This window comes from Psittacula echo, assembly GCF_963264785.1.
Source record: "Psittacula echo genome assembly, chromosome: 3".
NCBI lineage: Eukaryota > Metazoa > Chordata > Aves > Psittaciformes > Psittacidae > Psittacula > Psittacula echo.
Window position 1 is genome coordinate 62532570 of NC_137736.1, and position 16307 is coordinate 62548876.

The 16307-nt window shown below is 41.4% G+C and overlaps 1 protein-coding gene across 2 annotated transcripts in view; it reads left to right on the forward strand.

The window, feature by feature from the left end:
- The first annotated feature begins 491 nt into the window (after positions 1-491).
- Positions 492-16307, forward strand: part of NCK2 (NCK adaptor protein 2) — an 87798-nt gene continuing 71982 nt past the window's right edge. The window contains exons 1-2 of one of the 2 annotated variants that reach the window (XM_080613690.1): positions 492-746; positions 7670-7721. The gene's annotated coding sequence lies outside the window, so the exon portion shown is untranslated. The remainder of the gene's footprint in view (positions 747-7669; positions 7722-16307) is intronic. The other variant, XM_080613688.1, reaches the window with a different exon arrangement.

Sequence of the window (16307 nt, forward strand, 5' to 3'; positions counted from 1 at the left end):
TCGGGAAGAGCCGTGGCTTTCCCTCCCTCCCGTCCTGGCCCCGACGTGCGCGCCCCCCCCACCCCGCCAGCCTCGCTTGTTTAAGCGTTCTCCACTACTTTCCCCGAGTGCTTCCGCTGCTGGCGGGGGAGCTTTACCGGCAGTGCCGGGTCTCCCCAGGCGTGACGGGGGCGGGTGGCGGGGGGGTGTCAGAACGCTCCTGCCGGGCAGGACCCCTTCTTGCTCCGCCTCCCCCTGTCCCGGCGGAGAAGAGCAGGGGGTGGCAGCCCCGGCCCGGCCTAACCCGGCCGCGCTGGGGCGGGGGTACCGGCGGCCTTCCCGGCGGGTGAGGGGGAGTTCAGAGAGCTCCTCCCGCGCGATCCCGGCAGCGGCAGCGGCAGGAAGGGCAGGGCGGGGGCTGTGCCTGTGCCGAGGGGGGCGGGCGTTTGGCGGGGGAGGGGCCGTCGCCGCCGGGCGCAGCAGGCTGAGGGGAGGCAGGGAGCGGAGCCGTTGCCGCCGCCGCGGGCTGGGGCCTTGGACGCGTCCGGCGCGGAGCGGAGGAGGAAGAGGAAGGGGGGGAGCCAGCCGGTCCCTCTTGGAGGACGCGGCCCGCATCCGCCTGGGGAAGGGCAGAGAGAAGCGGAGGGGGGAGCGAGCGGGCGCCGCCGCCGCCGCCGCCGCCGAGGAGACAAAGAAGCGGAGCCCGCCTGGGCTGAGAGCCTCCCCGCCGTCGCCCGCCCCGCTCCCCGTCGGCCGGCCGGCCGGAGGTAAGCGCGGCCGCGGGCGGGACGGGGATGGGGCCAGGGCGGGGGCCGAGGTGCGGGCCCGCTCTAAACTTGTGGTGGTCGCGGGGGGCGGCGGGGGTAAAGGGCCGCTGGGAGCGGGGGAGGGGCGGGTGTCACCTGGGCGGTGGAGGCCCCGGGGAGGGGGGTGTGGAGGGGCTGGTACCTGCTGGGGGCAGCCCGAGGGGGCTGGGAGAGGGAGGTGTTTGTGTGCCACGTCCAGCTGCGGGGGGGCTGGGGTCGGCTCCTCCTCATCTTTCTGAGTTGTGTGTGTGTGACAGCCGCCGCTTTGTGCCACCCGCCGTTCTGCCGCGGGGCAGCGGCAGGCTGGGACTCCCCCCCCCGCCCCCCGCGGGGCTCCGCTACCGGCCCGGTGCGCGAATGGAGGCCGTGTATCCGTCGGTCCCGGCGGCGGAGTGCGGGCAGCGCCTCCCGGCCGGAGGAGTACGGCGCCACAGGAAAGTTTCCCGGACGGGCGGGCGGCCGCACCGAGCTGCGCCGAGGATCCGGCCTCCTCGTCCCCCTTTTCTTTCTTGTCTCTTTCCGTCCCCTACTTTCGAGTTGGTTAGGGCTGAAACCGGGGGCTTTCTTGAGGAGCGTGTTGCAATACGTCCCCGGTTGATGCTAATGTAGGTAAAAGATGTAAAGGTGAAAAGAAAGGAGAGAAAATAAGGTAAAATTATACCTCATGTAATGCCTGTTCAGTAAAGTGCATCCCGGATTGTCTGGGGAAGAAAATAATTTATAAGTCTTTTCATCGTGTTTTTAATTAAAAATGTGCCCAAACTAAGAGATACCCCTTGCAGGCAAGCAGGGCACTGTGGCCCACCTCAGATAAAGTTGTCAGGTCGGGATTCAGGTTTGTAATTCAGGTCTGACCTGCGACTGGGTAATCGTGAGTGCCTTTCGACTCTGGTCTGTATGTTGACATCTCCCACAGTTGGGTGTTTTTTTTTTGCATTTAATGTGGCCCTTTGCCATGTATCAGGGTTATTCCATGAATTCAATGTAGTATTTAACTCAGAGCTCTCTTGTTACTTTGTTACTTTAAAACTTGAATGCTGACTGAACCTCTTTGAGAATTTAAAGCTCTCTCTTGCTGAACCTCATTTCTTCTCCTGCCTGTGAAACAGTATTTGTTGCTGCGGAATATATTGCTACTATTGCAGCAGCTCAACCTGGGAGAATTAGGCGGCTCTTTCACCAAGCTTGGTAGTGGCCTTTGTAAAAACAAATTTTCATGGCCTAACCATGCGTGGTTTGTACCATCGGGAGTTCGGACTAGTAACTTAATATGGAGGAATTAGAAAGGTCTTACTGGGTAGGAGCTCATGAAGAATTTGTGTTTGAAAGTACTTGTTTTGCCACTGCTTTTTAGTAATCTGAAGCAGTCAGTACCATGCAGGTGATGTTAATGGTACTGTGTTTTTGTTTTTAGGATTAAATTCTGAAGTAAAATAATGTTGTCGCTTCTTAGAAATACGGGTTTCACAGCTCTGGAAATTGAAATCCTCTGTCTGGCCCAAGTCAGTTTAAGCAGTTAGCAAATAGCTTTGTGACTGACTTGCTTCTTGAGACATTGACAGAAGATGTCACTTTTGGGAACAGTGAATAAGTGTAGAGATAGAAGGCACCTGTACTATGAAGATCAAGACTGTAATTAGCAAATATATTTATATAGGCCATGAAACAGACACAGACTCCTTATGATGTTAGCTCTCATTACCGTTGTTCTGTCATTGCAACACTAGCTGTTGTATTGGACTTCTATCAGATGACATTTCTGATTGTGATATAGTGATACACAGAATTTCTCTTGCTCCCCCCCCCAATCAACAACAAAGTTAGTCCTTGATTGTCTTGGTGATGCTTTCTATTACATCCTTGCTACCGAACATATGATAAATTTAAAATATCAGCCTTTGGCTTGTTACTGCAGTGGAAAGGGAACTCATTTTCTCCCCTTCCTCTCTTCTGTAGTTTCCTGGCTGATTGTATGGGAATGTAAGGAGAGGTATTTGCTCTCCTATGTGTCACTTCTCATCTACAGTCAGCTAAGGAAGAGGGACAAGGTCAGTGGCATCTGCTTCTTTTCCAGACTTTGTTTCAGGCTTTTTTCGTACCTTGTGTTGCTGTTGGTACATTAGTCCTTTGTGGTGCTCATGTCTTTCTTTCCTTGGTAGAAAATGTAAGCTAGCGACTCCAAAAGTGATGCCCAGATAGCTTTGCTTGCTGGTCATGGTCTTGAGCAGCAGCACAACTACCTGGAGTATCTGTGTTTTTCATGCTTCTTGAGCATAAAAGCTGCTTCCAGACTCACGGAGACAGGTGCTGTATCAATTTACTTGCTGCAGGTTTGAAATCAAAACCAAGGCATCTTTGAATCCGAAGTGTGTGTTCTCGAAAATATTTCCTGTTTGCATCAAGGCACTGATGGTTTCCAAGCCATGGGTATTCCCCCCACCCCATCCCCTACTCTGCGTGTTGAGGAAGCAGGATTGCTGGTGGGGATTTATTAGAGGTATTTGGAGGAGTTTTTAGGTAGCTGAAAACTGCCTGTGAGATCAGATGCTACCGTGTTTTGGTTAGTTTAGTCAGACCTGGGGTAAGGTGTTGGATGCTTGTCCCTGGGCACCCTGCTCCCCTGAAGTAGGTCATCTGGTGTGCTGAAGAGGCGGAGAGTTGAGGCGCTCTGCAGGAAAGCTGCTTTCCTCTCTCTCTGAAATAATAAACTTAAAGGCAATACACTTTATCATTGTGTGTACTAGGTATACAGGAACATTGTGGGACAATAGTTTCCACGGAGTAGAAGTCAAGAACCCTTATTAGTTCCTGGAGTGGAAGACCTTCGAGAGAACTGGATAGTATTTGTAATGTGGGAAATAGTGTTGTTTCTTCCTTGTAAAGCATGAAAGTGTGGCCTGTACTATTAGTTTAACCCATGCACGGTTGTTCAGCCTTCTGAAGAAGGTACGACATGAGATCCTGATGACTTACACCTTCCGAAAAATGACTTTTCTGTTTGTTTTGCTTTCCAAATTTATGAGTCTCGGCCATGGAATCCTAAGCTCGTTTCTGTTTTAAGTTCTGTTTAAATTTTTCTTGTAGATTCAATTAGGCCCATTAGTTTCCTCATAATAACGTAGTTGTCGGTGCTCTGCCCAATTAAACCATTGCTCTGTTCAGCAGTGGGTAAAGTAATTCTTTCAAGTGTTGTTTTTTTTATTTCTTGGAGTAATCTTTTTTCTCCATCATAAGGATTCTTAATTGTTTCATAAATGCTAATGAAATGAGTAAATTGGAAGTGCCTCGAAATATGAAATATGTATTTTTATATTTCATTAAATATATGTGACACAACAAATGAATTTGTTCCTCACTGTTAGTGAAGTGAGTTCATATTTTAAAACCAGCATAAATAACTGTGTGCAGTGAGGTGGTTTGGCAGTGTATATTTTTAAACTTTAATAGAATATTGTAAATTTCAAGAATTCAGGTGCAGAGAAATAAATCTTGATTAGAGAAGAGCAACCCTTTGCATTTTAAATTTCTGCAGCTATGCACAATAACCCGATGTCAGTGAAGTTTTAGAAATACTCGTGTTAAGAAAAACATCTTTTACAGTGGAAGCTCAGGCATGCTGGTGTAGCCAGTGTTTGTTCAAACTCGTAGAAACAAACTTTGTGGCTTAGAGGTTTTTTCCCCTCTGTAGGTTTGTTGTGCTGGTTTTGGTCCTGATCTCATTAGCAAGGTATTAATATGGTGATGTGTAGCTAATATTGATTATTCTGTGAAGCAGACAGTGGGGTCTGCATGCTGGGACTCCAGATAACCTGGATTCTCAAAAATGTTGCTTTTCCCTTAACAACTGTGGCAGAATAAAGATGCAAAATAAAATGCAATACAGGTGTGTTTTTAATCTGGGCTGAAGAAACTCAATCCAGTTTTCCTCAACTCATCTACTGCCTGCAGAATACACACAACTGTAGAAATAGATGTGAAAACAGGTAGCGAGATATACCACAGATATTAGCTGAAACTGGTATATTTAGTATGTTTACAAAATTTGGGGGTAACCTTCTTAGGCAACCTACTTTTCTAAATGAAATATAAACTTTGTTTTCAAGAAGATTTTTAATTAAAAATAAAAATAATTAGATGATAACCCGTTACCATTGTGTTTCAGCAGATTGTGTTATTTTGATAGGTAGGGCGCTTTCTTCCTCTGTCACTTCAGCAAGTATTGTAATGTGTGGTCCTTGGAAGTGATGTGGGTAGTGTTTGTTGTGCCAGAGTGGGACTGTTTAGTCAAAATGGATCAGTAACCAAAAATAAGTGAGCAGGCCTTTAGAGTATTACTACTTTACTTGAAAAAAAGATTTTTAGCCTTCTGAGCCATTTAAAGTTTGAGTTCTAGAAATTATCAGAGCGTATTGAAGGCCTTTATGGGGAAAAGGGGCAGAAGTGTGAAAGCAGATACCAAAGTTAAGAGAGAGGCTAGAGGCTGCAGATGTTCTTCCTGATGCTGGGTCACGTCCTTATATAGTGTGAGGAGCCACTTTAGCTGAATGCTGTCTCTCAGCTGTCTTTCCCTACAGGTTACACTGGATCAGCTCCATGCAAATATGGAAGAGCTGTCAGACCCAGCAGGAGAACAGGAAGAGGGTTAGCAAAGCAGGTGCTTACTGGTCATGCTGGGGTGAGGTTCTGGGTTCTGCTAGCAGAGCAGCATTTAAAAAAAAAAAAAAAAAAAAAAAGGAAGAGAAAGCTTTTTATTAAGAATAAAAGTAAGCTGTTAAAATAGTTTATCTTCTGATTTAACTGTATTGCTCCTGTTTATATTATTTGAAAACAGTCATTAAGCACTGTTTCAGAACCTTTCCTTCAAAATGAGGATAGATCCTTGCAGGGCGGGAAGGTTTGGAAAGGAATGGTGGTGTTCATTAAGCATACAAACTGTAAATTTAAGTATATCAGGATTTTCTAACTTGGCCTTGTGAATTTAAGTTGGCTGAAATAATAACTTTTGTATACTGATTAAGGTTTTGGTTAACTATATGCTAAAATAAAGCAGCTTGTGGGTATTCCTTTCACATGTTTAAGAGAGAAGAGAAACGCAAAATCCTGTTAAAATTTATGCTACACATGGAGAGTTAAATTGGTGCATTACTCTGAATTTTAGGGCATTCTGGACTAGTAAAACTGTTTCAAGGAACAGCAATAAATTAAGCTTTCTGCTTAGCAAATGCTGGCACTGATACCAGAGGAGGGGAGAACCCAAGCATCGATCGGACTGATCTCTTGGTTTCAGTGCATTAGGAACACCCTTAACATAGCGTGGCTGGAAGGTTTTCCCTTCCTGTTCTTAGAATAGCACTGTATTCATCACACTTGTTTTCTCCCACATCTGTTGTGTGTCGGACTTGGCTCCCAGAGCCATCCTGGGCTACCGTTATTCCAAGGAAGTCAGCTTCTCAGTTGACATCCTAATGATGCTTCAGATGACAACAAGGAAAGTATTTTTCAACCTCTTGATGCAGAAGGAAAGATATGTGGCTGTATGATATGTTCTTGGGCTGAATTTTGATAGCTGTCACGACAACAAATTGTGTGTTCATTTCCCTGAATGGATGGTGTCCCTTCAGACACACATATAGTGTTATCAAATTTGACAGATCTTGAAAGACGACGTGTCAAGGATTCTGGATTCCACCACAGGAGACTTGGGCTGCTGCAAATGCGTGCTGCCACCTGGCTTAGCAAAACTTACTGTAAGCTTTTTCTTGGTGTAGAGGGTTTTTTTTGTTTTTACAAAAGCAATTTGGGTTTTTGTTTGGTTTGTTTTAAATAATTTAGTGTTTGTTGAAAATGCAATTGGTAGCTTCAGATTGAAAGCTTTTTTTTTTGGATGAGTAGAAGAAAAAAGAAAATAGGTAGTTGGACTTCATCCAGTCACTCTGAAAGCATCCAAAACATACATATCTTTAGTGTTTTTAGCAAGAACTTCATCAAAACCAGAAGGACAAGTATTGAGTATTTTTTAGGTCGGAAGTGGGCACTTTATTCACTGATCTTTGGTTTTGTGTCAGTACTGTTGGTCAGTGATGGTGCAAAAACCATGCTGTGGAGTGCAGGGGCGGGACCTGGCACCTGTGTAGATAGGCTGTGAGCAGGGGCAGTGAGTGGCACAGCTGGTTTGTTTGGCTTATTTTTAGCCTTGGCTGATGTTTATTTGTAAAGTTGCAGTTTCAGTTGGACAGCTGTTTCTGGTTTAACCAGACTGCTCAAGTCTTGTAAAGTTGGATAAAAACCTGTAAATACTGATTTTTGCATGTTTTGTATGGGAATGTTATGCTGGCTCCTTCAGGATCTGAAGCTCTGGTACTCGTTGACTCAGATGATCTGCAAACAGCAGTTTTATGAGTGGTGGTGTATTTCTTTATTTGTTTTGCATTGTGAATTGTTTTTGTTAGCAAGTACTGTCTGGCTGTACCTGTAACATAAGTGAATTGAAAATTGGTACCATTTAGGAGATGGAAAAAAGGTACCATGTCTGCATCTTTCATTAGTCTTTCCTACCAGAACTCGAACTCCTGGGGATGTAGCAACTTTGGAAATCAAAATTAAGTTTCAGTGTTTTTTTTCCAGTGAGTGTTGAAATTTTGTGAAAGTCCCTGCTATTTTTGCAGCTTTGTGGTTTTAATTAAGAATTGTTTTTGTTTTAGTCATAAAAGAAATTGGCTACAGTATATCTTACTTAAATGTGTTTTCCTTTAATCATTGAATATTGAATACAAAAAATATGTAGATGGTGTTCGTAAGTATAAAGACATATATTTTTTAATCAGAAAAGAGTGTAAGCCAGTTAGAGTATAAATATATTGAGCTTCACCTTTCCTGTCTTTCAGAAAAAGATTAAAAGGAAAACTGATGATCAATCTCCTTCCTTTACATTTTCAGGTATGTAGGCAGTCTTTCTGCTAATGCTGCAGGGATAATATAGAAATAATTACATTGTGGGCTATTCATAAATTCACACTGTTTTGAATTCTGTTTAATTCAAATAGAGAAAGAAATTAATGCTAGTATCCCAAATAATTAATGCTATAATACAGGATCTGCCTTCCACTTAACACTGAATGACTTATGTTCCGTTACATCAAAAGCCTTGAATCATTTTGAGCATTCAATATTAAAATTCTAGTTCATGAATATTAGATATTTAATCAGCTAGCTCAGTAAGGACTGAGTGGATTGTATTGGGTTTAAACACTGGTAATAATAAAGCTTGTGTTTAGTACAAGTATCAAAATATGACACATCATTTTTATGAGCTTTGAGGCTCTTAAGGAATGCTTGGGGAACCGTAACAAACTGAAATGTTATAGACCTCCTAAGACAGAAAACTATTAAAGCTTGTGTAATATCTTTATTGCAGCAACGTGTGTCTTCTGCCATTAGTCCTATCTTGTAATAGTGGTGGTTGTATTCCTTTAGGATCTTTTCTGGTTTTGCTGACCAGAGATCCTGGATGTTTATTTAGTTCAGATATTCCTTTTGCCTCTCTGGAACATAAGAAAGATGCAATGTCGTGGCTTTGTCAAAGTATTTATTCTTTGCTTTGTATCCTAACTTTTTCTACTGTTGCTATGACCCTGTGTACTGCTAGTAGTACTATGGGAATGAATGCCTCTTATTTACAAAACACAAAGCAGAGCCATAAGTACGTCTTTTTCAAACAAGAACCACAATTACATTGCAGATCAACTCTTCTTTAGTTATACATTCTTTAACTTGTCATGACATGTATGTTAAATTACATGTTGAACTTCTGCCTGCAGTGTCACATAGCCAGCTTATTTTTACAGGCAGACTTTACACCTATACATTGTGTATTACGTCACTCTGTCATCAGTCCCAAGAAGTCAGTGGGACTGCTAGTAATTTAGCTTTGTTTAATGAATGATAGTACTGAGATGTTAAAGACCAGGAGTAGATCAGGCAGTGCTTGACATAATGCCTGCTGAAGTTGATGGAAAGAGGAAGTTAGTTCCTCATGGGGAAAACAAGGAATGATTTAGTTTGATTTTTAATTTTAAAATATGAAAACCTAGAATTTAAAACCAAAAACCAGACTGTATGAAAGCAAACAAAGGAAAAATTAAAATGGCATGCAAGAAAAGCCCTTAAATGCGAAGAGGGTGATAATGTCTCTTTTGGAGGAGTCGGGGTTCGAAGATAAGCATATTAATGCAGATCACTTAAATAAACAATTTTTAACATAACACTTCCTTCCTCTCCCCTCCCCTCATGTTTTAGCTATAAGACATTGTTTAACAGTGCAACTAGACTTAGTTTCAATCTTCTATGATAAAAGTCCTTTTAGCTTGTCCTTGTGATTTATCTGTTCTTTGATATTTTTTTTTCTTCTTTCCAGATAGATAATTTTAGCAGTTAAGTAGTTGGTTGTTCAGATTCCTTTGAGATAATACAAGTAACATACTTGTGGTTAAAAGATACCATACATAACTGTGATCTGAATTAATGGACATTGCCTTACTCTTCTTCAGCGATGGCATACATACCGTTACTAAGTGTACATAGCATTAGAAGCAGCTTGGTATTCAGTAGATTGTACTGTGCTTGCTAAGCAGGTAGTGAAATTTTAAGTGTTTTGCTCTTCAGAGATAGCAGTCCTGATGTCAGTGAATCATGAGTGCAAGTGAATCGAGGTAGAGCTACTAAAGAGAAGAATTTTGCTGGTGGTTCAGGCAGAGCACCTGTTGCTATATTAGCAAATCACTTTGTTTGCAGAAAAACCTAGGAGTTGTCTCTGTGTATATAGACCATAGATCAGCAAGATAATCATCAACTAACTTGTGATTGTAAACCCTTTTTCTTGTTGTTTGTGTAGATAACAGCTTGGTATTGCTAATTCCAGGTGCATTTGGCAGTTTAGAAATTGTTTTTCAGTGCATGAACCTGAAGTGTTTGGCAAAGCAGCTGGTAAGGAAGAGCAATGAGGGAAGGGCTGCATGTCTTGCAGGTCTCCTGTGCTCTGCAGCCGGAAGGGGAGGTGTTGGTAAGAGGGCAGGGCTCATAAACTGCGAGCTGCTCAGAACCCAAGGGAACAAAATGCAGTATCAAACAGCTTCAGTCTTGTCTACTGGTCAGCTGTCATCCTACCCAGGTGTGGGTGTGTGTGGAAATGGGGCGTTGCCTTTCCAGCCTCAAATCTCAGACAGAGCCATTCTGCCTGCAGGTGAGCCTGTGGTGTGTCTGCCTGAGTAGTGCTGGCAGCTGAAAGCTCTGACCTCCCACTGTCTACTTGCTGCCTGCCTGACTGGCAGCAGCCCTTGGCTCTTGTTTCTACCCCATTTTCCTGGGACAAGCTTTTTGAATGTAAAGGATATGCCCAGTGTGCAAGATGCCATGCTTGGTGTTAAGCAACCAGATTTCAATGAGTTGTTTATCTTGCCGGTACTATCTTTCTAAAATTGTGATGCCTATTAGATGTAAGAAAACTCAACAAAGCCAGCCCCCCAAAAACCCAACAACAATCAAAATCCCAAGCCTCAAGAAGGATACTTGCACCTGATATCAATATAATTCATAGTTTTTTGTGGTTGTATAGATGCCTCTTCAGATTTTCTTAGAGAAATACCATTTAATTTTACAAAGTTTATAAATACTTTATCTTTGTTTTAGAAAAAACTTTATTCGGTGCATTCTTTAGTTGCTGTTACCTAAACAGAAGGTGATAACCTCTGCTTTGGGGCTGTGTTACTCTTCTCCCTCCTTCTTTTCCGTTTTGCAGTGTTTTGTGCATAGTTAAGATTGGGAATGTCCTTGACTGTGAGTATGTTTTGGAGTTGTCTGTAATCCATTCATATGGCAGAAGTATTTCAGCAAATAAAAAGTCACAAGATAAAACTAAAACCCCCTATATCCTGTCTAGCATGATTATACTCATTTGGGAATAAAATGAAAAAGATTTGACTGAAACATTGCATTTAAAAGTGATCAAAAATACACTTAATGAGGTTTCTGAAATTACCCACACTTTTGAACCCCTGCAGACGTTTTTATATAATTGCTTTAAACTTTTTTCTTCCACAAATATTTTCTAGCATTGAATTAGGGTATTGGGGGTGACTTCCACGTATTTCTGTCAATAAGTGTCTTTCACTAGATGAGAAGAAGCATTTTCACATGGAGAAAAGTCACGAATGAATGTTTTATGGTTTGTGGGTTTTTTGTTTTGTTTTTGGTGGGGGTTTTTTGTGTGCTTTTTGGTTTTTTTTTTTTTTTGGTATTGCTTTCAATGCAGTTGTCTTAAAATATTGTGAATTTATGGAAGGCTAAAATAAATGTGTGTAACCATCCGGTGGAGAAGTCTGTATGTTCCTGCGGCTGCTGTGTCAGAGTGATCATCATATGTTGTCTTGAATCACACAACCTCTTGTTCTAATCCCTCTTTCAAAGCATCTGAATCTGCCTCCTTCCCCCCATCTCCCTCCTGCTTCCTTTGCATTGCCAGGGGAACACTGGTCATTGCCTTAGAAATATACTTCTTCTGATTAATTTACTTTTTCCAAGCTACTTAGAGGCTGTCAGGTAGCTGAATAGCATCCAGCTGCTGGGTTATGTAGCCTCTTATCTAACAGTCTGCTGTTAAAGTTGCTGTGAAGGCTATTACTCATATCTTTTTCATGCACAAAGAGTCTTTCCATTAAATTAACAGCTATGAATGGGATGTCGATGAAGATATTTTTGTTATTGTTTTGTTGGCTAAGCATGTAGTCACACACCATTCACAGAAATGAGGTTGTCTGCTTCCTTTATCTGCTCAGGCTGGGAGTAAGTACTGGGTGCATCAGATGTTGTTCTGTTGAATATTATATTTTTGTTTTTGTACTACATACATGTATGCCTCCAACCTGGTATTTAGGAATGGTTTGTTAAATTTGAACTGAATTTATGACCGTTGCTGTGGTTCAAGTTGGGGTAGTATTCACCAGTGTGAACTTGCTTTGGACTAAAGTGAGTTGTATAAAAATAACACTATACTCTCCTTTGCTATGCAGCATCATTCTCTTGCTTGTCCACTCTTTGTCATGGATGAGGGGGAGCTGCTGTAGTGAGAATTGTATGATGAGTTCCAGTGCTGGATCTCAGTGTGATAGGGCATTGGGGGAATGGTGGAGCAGTATTACTGTAGTTTTGCTCTTTTCCTTTCTCTTTTTAAAAAAGCAGTTTCGTTTGGCCATGCTTCTAAGATTGTTTTTAAAAGTTGATTTTTTTTTTGTGCCTACCAGCTTTTGCTGCAAAGCGGGCACAGTGCAGGTTGCTGAGTCCTTGACCCTTGTAGTCAGCAATTTATGTATCTTCAGCTTGTTTAGCTTCATACCAAGAAGCAGTAGAAAAGTGATTTTTATGTAAAATCACAAGGTGAATAAACTTGTTCACAAAGGAATGGCTTTAATTTTTCTCTGGTATGTCTAATTTTTTATCATTATGTGTGGACTTACAGAATGTGCTCAGTTGAGATTGATCACTGGTGTGTGAAATGACCAAATTATAACAATGGAGAGTTTTCCAAGGTGGGTAATATATTTTCATATGTACCTTCCAGCAATGAGTTTAATACACTGAAGGACACATTTTCAATGCTTCTGTTATTGAAATGTAGTGCTCTGATTGTTTTTCTGCTGAACTTCAATTTAAAGCTTCATCTGGAAAACATCCAAGAAAAAGCCAGCATCAAAGGAAAATAATAAGAATTGTCTTGGAATGCAGGAAGATCTTTAAGTATAAAATTAAAATATGCAGCAAGGTTTGAAAAAGTGCATAGAACATCTTAAAGGCTAAATCTGTAAGACAGGAAAATAGCTTTACTGGCATGTACCTTGATGTTGTAATAGTTTTCTAACCTTGGGTACAGGGAGTCAAGTTTTACGTTCTTACCGTGTGTAGCTTCATTTCCCACCGTGAATCTTTTGGCTTTGCTTCAACTAAAGAATTGTTACAATTTTATTGATAGATCCCCAAGGATTATATTACCACCTGCAGAGCTTTGGTTTGGTCCTCTGCTCCACTTCAAAGCCACCAGGTGAACCCTTCCAAATGTTTAATCAACTGAGTTATGATATTCAAGGCACTTACGAATATGTTTAGTTAACTTTTCCAAGGCTTGGATTTGGGACTTTGGCAAGAAAAGCACATATGTGAGGAAGAAAATTGTGATTAAAAATGTGTTCACAATTGAAAATCAGTTCTGTCTCTTTAGCATTTTAGTTGTCACAGTGTGAGAACTGCTACTCTTGCCTGTCTAGGACAGTTTATTGCCAGTGTAGTTATAGCCATGGGAGAACGGCAGAGTGTGTGAAACTTCAGTAGCTGGGGACTTTTCTTTTTTCTAGACCTACAATTAAGAATATGGTAAAAGTTGAATTTCAAACTGGCTTTACTGTAAGAATAATTAAAGAAAGTTCTTCTTTAATTATCCAGGATCAGGAAAATATTCAGGAAATATTCAGGAAATTTAGCATACTTTATTTGTCTGCTGGGCACAGTAAAATTTTGCAGCAGCGTGTGAAAGCAGCTTTTCATCCCACTCACAAGCCTCAGTATACCTAAAAAGCCCAGTTATTGGCTGGGTGGGAGAGTTCTGCTCATCAACTTAAATCTTAGCAGACACAGGGATTTTCTTCACCTCTTTTATTACAGGGGACTCTCCAGCTTGCTTTAGTTTCTACATTTTCTTTCCAACTCAGCCCACACATTTTTCTTGCTTTTCTAGGAATAGCTTCTCTAGATGGCAACACCGGCGGCTGGCAGCTCTGTGCTTGTTATGCCTGGAGAAAAAAACCCTGGCTTTCTGAAAGCCCACTGCCTTGAGCAGATACACTGTCATCATTAGGAGATTTGAGTGGCAGATCTTGTGGTAGTCTTTCTCTTCATTGCTGAAACACTCATTGGCTGGGGCAGCTGGATGGATCCTGGTCTTGGATGAACATGACTGATTAGTATAGTGGAACAGTGTCTGTGCTATGTTAAATATCCCAGATGATGCTGCCTTAAGTTGTTTAGGTGCTTGCAAATATCCTCTCCTAGTTAGGGTGGAAATGCTCTTGAGTTTCTTCCTCATGCTCAGAAACCTTGCAGTAGGGCTGGATAAGACTCTGATTATAGAATCACCTGCGCCTCCTTGCTGTCTTTGCAGTCACCTCCCCTTGTTGGATACATAATATATGTACACTGTGTCCAAAACAAATTTTTCTTGGAATATGCACACAGGAAGTTCTTCACTCCAGGATCCACCTGTTTGGAGTAAGATTTTTTTTTTTTTCCTTGAGTTCTGTGTGTGTTTCAAAACAAAGTACCACCCCCAAAACAGTTCTTGTCAACAGTTCCTACTTGCTTTTAATTTTCATCCTTGGGGTAAAAAGATGTGCGCTAAGATAACTTAGTTTCAAGAGGCAACATAAGGAGAAAAGAGAGGTAGGTAAAGCTGAGCATGCCGGCAAAAAGGTGAATGATTCTGTTTCTATGTATTTGCGTTGGAAGATACCATGATCTGTGATTCCAGCCTTGAAAGAAAAAAAAGCAAGACGGAAAGTTGTTCTGGTCATGTAATGCCATTTGATTGCTGCTTGCTAATCTGTGTTTTCTTTCTTAAAAAAAGAAAAAGGATCATTTCATCGCAGATTGCAAATAGTGGAGAGTACACATCCCTGGAATGTAGCAATTGTAGTGTTTGCTACCTACAGCATGGGACTTGCTCATTTTAGAAGCAGCAAGATGTTTTGCTTAGCTCTGCCAATTTAGTTAGGTTTTTGTTTTTTTAAATCTTACTTGGATTTCTGAGTTTGGAGACTGTGTGATTATTTCAGCCCGCAGGAGAGCCTTTACTTGTTTTTCATGTTTAAAAAAAACCCCCTGTTTGCTAATTGTTCTGTTGTTTTTTTGAATGTTGCTTCATAATATGCACCATTAAACTTTGTATGCGGGAATGGGAAGAATTTATTTCTTCTTCAGTTGGTTCACACTGAAATAGCCATAAAACTCTTTATCCCGATTCTCCACTGTTTTGTAGCTTGTAAATCATTTACTTTGTGCTCCAAGTGCAATATGTTTGTGTAATTCTAGTACTGATGTTGATGTATTATTTCTACTTCAGACTCACTTAAGGCAAGTGTAAATAACTTTACAGAGTTGCAAAACAGTAGGGAAATAAGCCTCCACAAGCTAAGGCATCAAATTTATATTCTGGGGCAAATGAAGAGGTTCTTTGAAGCCTGATCAAAGCCCAGGCTCTCCAGTTGTGCATAGTATAAAGTTGGTGGCATTTGAACAGAATCTGTTGGCTTCAGGAGTTTTGTTTTTTATTTTTTTTTCATTGGGGCTTTATATCTCTGGAACCCATATTCAACATATTTCTGGAAATGACAAATGCACTGCCATATGGCACGCCAGATTTCAAGCCACTCTGAGGTGCATGTGTGAATTTTAGAGTGCCTGGAAGAAATGAATGAAAACCACATTCTCAATTTTATCTATTGCTAAGCTCTGTAGGCAGAGGAGGGGGCAGGCTTTGAAGTAAATTCTGCTGGAGGGATCGCATGCTTATTTCCGAGCTGCTGTCCTAATGCAGTAAAGTGTAGACATAATTTATGTCTCAAAATACGCACTAATTTCAGCAGGGCTGCAGTTTACGTGCTGCTGTGTTATTCTGGGAGATGCTAAGAAATACTGAGCATCCTTTTGCTACTGGCAATGCTGTTACCGGTTGCAGTCCTTCATTTCCAACCCTTTTTGTGCCTAAACCTCTCTTTCAGGCTTTAATGCCTGAACTTAATTCTTAGGTATTGTTGAACTGTTATTTTTATATATGCTGTGTCTCTTTAAAAGGTTCTGTATTGATTGTTCCTCATGAGTAGATTACTTAAGCTTTTGTTGGTTAGTAAAAGCTGAGGAAGCATTAGTGGAGATGTTTGTACCAGGGTTATTTTTAATCCTGGAGAGTCTATGAAACTTTTTAAATGCAGAAAAGATGTTTGGGGAATTTGCGTCAGGTTTTGTTTAGAAAAAAACATATCTTTCCGAAGGGCAAACTGATAAAGTAGCTCCTGATCAAGATCAGTTGTGTTCATGTAAGTTTACACAAACTCTGTGAATTTTCTTCAAATTCAAAGACAATGAATTTTTAAATTTTCTTTATATAGAAAGAGGGGAAAAAACCCGTTACTTATGAGATGGCTAATTTGAGTGATTAATATTTTGCCGCACTTATGCTTGTTTGGTAGAATTCGTTAAAATTAATCGTGTCTTCCTGTAGCAGTAAGAGGGAGTTCACAGGGGAAATCATGTTCATCTACTAAATCCTTTCCCCAGATTTTTCGTTTTTAAAGTGTTGTACCTTGATACAGTAATTATTCCTAACTGCTTCCAACCCACAGCCCTTATGCTCTTTGGTTTGTATGAAACCCCAAGGCTTTCAATAAGGTTGTGAGTTTCCTCCATGTTAGATCATCTCCATGCTTC